At 50.4% G+C, this 3,209-nt stretch overlaps 1 pseudogene; it reads left to right on the top strand.

Annotated features, from left to right (window-relative positions):
* Positions 1 to 717: 717 nt before the first annotated feature.
* On the top strand, positions 718 to 2,526 carry LOC125516701 (annotated as a pseudogene).
* The last annotated feature ends 683 nt before the right edge of the window (positions 2,527 to 3,209 follow it).

Below are 3,209 nucleotides of genomic sequence, written 5' to 3'. Positions count from 1 at the left end.
GAGTGGGAGGGATAAGCAAAAGCTTGTCCTCGTCTGCGAGCCACCGCGCGCATGGGCAAGGGAGAAGGCATGTAGTAGTAGTAAAATCAAGCTTCGCCTTGTTGTACGAGTTGACGCGACACATCATAGCACTGGACCCACATGGTTGCCTCTAAACTTGGTTGAAAGACCCGTAGTGTACAATACTCCATTTGCTGCAACCTCTAACATTTACCCCACCACAAATTAAAATATATATTCCTGTCTTGACCAGATGAGCGTGCAAACTAGAATCACCAGGATGACAGGTAGGGACAGAAGATTATTTTAACCAAAACATACAACATGGAGCCGACCCCAACGATTTTAGGGCCTGTTTGGTTCCAATAAGTCACCTCACTTATAAGTCAGGTGACTTAAAACCAATGACTTATAAGTCATGCCTGTTTGGTTGTCATCTGACTTATAAGTCAGCTGACCACACCTTCTCACCTTGTTTTTTTATGTAAAGGTGATGGGACCCACGCAAAAGGGGGTGACTTATAAGTTGGGGTGACTTATAAGTTGGGTATGTTTGGCAAAATAAGTCACTTTTTTGACTTTTCGACTTATATGGAACCAAACAGGCCCTTAAGCTTACAGGAATGGTACACGCTATCCTAGACTACTCTACACATGAAACTGCCACACGAGCGTTTGGGCTGCGCTTGGCTCTTCACCTCTTCGGGAAGTCGAACAATGGCCCTGTTTGGATACTCTAACTCAGTTAGACGTTAGAGTTAGATTCTAACCCAGAACTAACTCTAACCAAAAAGGTGTTTGGATAGCAGGGTTAGATGGAGCACGGATACGACGAGGCGCCTTCACGGGTGGTGCGAGAGGGAGGGAGGGAGAGGACAAGAAGCTTCGAGGAAGTGAGGAGGGATCTGCCTCAGGAAGAGCGAGAGAAAAAGGTATTTTTTAGTGGTCTAGAGAAGAACTAACCCAAATAAGCACCTCTTGGGTGGGTTAGATTTTTTGGATGAGTTAGATGCATCTAACCCAAACTAACCCTCCTGTTTGGATATTTTTGGGTTAGTTGAGTCCAAAGTAACCCAAACTAACTCTAACCTGTGGATTCAAACTGGGCCAATGATGGAGTACTACTGCAGTGGAGGAGTACTACAGTATGCTTCTGGCCATCTGACACCGATTGAACTGCTGCATGTCCACCGCGTACGGGAGGGAGAGCCTGTCGTGAACGAAATCTTCTCCTAGTCCCGCCAGCCACCACGCTCATGGGCGAGGGAGGGACGCAGCTTCATTGACTTACTGCTCCTGCCTTTGCATCCAAGACAGGTGGGCCCAATAGGTCGGTGGCCCACCTGTCATGCAGCCAAAGACAGCTGCGGTTAAGGTGAGAGGGCGTTGTAATAATCAAACTTCTCGGTCTTGTACGAGTTGACGCAACACATCAAAGCAGTGCACTCGATATATTTCAATAATTTGCGTTTACCGATGCATTAATTACAATGCATGCATGCATGCCGTGACTCTCCTTTTGATACTTGCATGTGTTGATTTAATGCACCTTGAAGTAGTATGAATATGTGACGGTAAAACTTTGTAATGCCCCGGCCCTAATAAAGCGAGAGATGGTTGTGCACGAGGAGGGCGAGATCATGCAGACAGAACAGGACCCGACGATGGAGCTCTCTATGGTCTCGATGGACCTCACCTTGCTCCACTGCCCCTTGTGCCTCCGCCCCTAGAAGCATCCAGTGTATGAGGTTCGAATACACCTTGTCCGTTCGGCTGATCGAGCAAGGTGCAGGTTTCTTGATTGATGTGTTGTTCGATTGATTTGTGCAGTGCAAGGGAGGGCACCTAGCTTGCACGGACTGCCGCGTCGAGCGCCCCGGGAACCAGCGGCAGTTCCAGAAGTGCGAGCGCAGCGGTGGCTTCGACATGCGGAACACGGCGGTGGACGCTGTTCTCTCCACGATGAGGGTGGAGTGCCCGCACGAAGGCTGTGGGCTCTACGTCACTTACCACAAGCTTGCCGATCACCAGAGCGTGTGTCCGCTCGCACCCTGCAAATGCCCCGTGCCCGTCTGCGGCTATGAAGGCCCGCCGCCGGTGCTCTCCCACCACATCAGCACCGTGCATCGCATGCCCGTGCACATGATCCAGTATGGCAAGGCGCTCCAGCTGCAAGTGCCACTATCGGAGCCACGGCTCTCGCTGTTCGCGGAGGAGGACGGCTGCGCAATTTTCTTGGTCGGCGACGTGCTCGACATCGGCGCGCCTATCGTCGTGTCGGTCGTCTGAATCAGAGCGGGGGCATCCGCACTGCCGCACTACGTGGCCAAGCTGTGGGCGAACGGTCCGCCGGGGGAGCCCAAAGGCAGGACCGATGCCGTCAAGGTGGAAATGGAGGTGACAAGCAGCAGGGATCCCGGCGACGTCGTTGTGCAGGAGCTGACCTTCTTCACAGTTCCGCCCAAGCTGCTGGCCAGGGCTAAGCTGGTGTCCCTCCACATTCAGATTGACAAGATCACGTCCTAAATGATTCTACAGTGCCTTATGTTTATCTTAGTAATATGCTAATATAGGGGTTAGCTCGGTCTACTTTAGCTTAAGATATGGTGGGTTTTGGTGGCGATGCAGCAATTACCTCGACATCAGATCAGCAGTGAAAGTAATTTCGAACAGTTGAATGGATATTTTGTGTCTGTTGGATATAAATATCCTTTTGGTAAGAAGTAACATCGTATATGCTTTTTTTCCGAAACGGAACCGAATTTTTGTTGACATGCACTAATATTTTCGAAACGGACGTCGGGCTGTAGCTAGAAGTGAGGTTGGGACGCAACATCGACCCATACCGCGGTGACCCCTGATTGGGACGCACCGACTGTGGATTTTCTCCCTCGCCGATGTCGACCGCGTCTACGCACAACATTGTTCCCTTCCCCCAGCTGCGGGATCAGGCCGGATATGTGACCAGCGGTGTGGCCACCGTCGTTCTATGCTTGTGAAGAGAGCAACCCAAGCAAGCAGGCTTGTAGCTTAGGCTCCTGCTAGTGTATATATAGTGGTTTTCTTTTTCTCTCCATATCAACCATTTTATATTGCGTACGTGTCATTGAAGAGTGAAATGATGGTAGCTTCTTCCGACTAACTTACTATGTGATTTGACTACTCCTTTAGTGGGCCCTACACGTACTCCCCCTACGTGTATGCAACAG

This window comes from Triticum urartu, chromosome 6 (assembly GCF_003073215.2).
Source record: "Triticum urartu cultivar G1812 chromosome 6, Tu2.1, whole genome shotgun sequence".
In the NCBI taxonomy this organism is placed as follows: Eukaryota; Viridiplantae; Streptophyta; class Magnoliopsida; order Poales; family Poaceae; genus Triticum; species Triticum urartu.
Note: the sequence above shows the minus strand (reverse complement) of the source record. Positions and strands in the feature narration are given on the sequence as shown.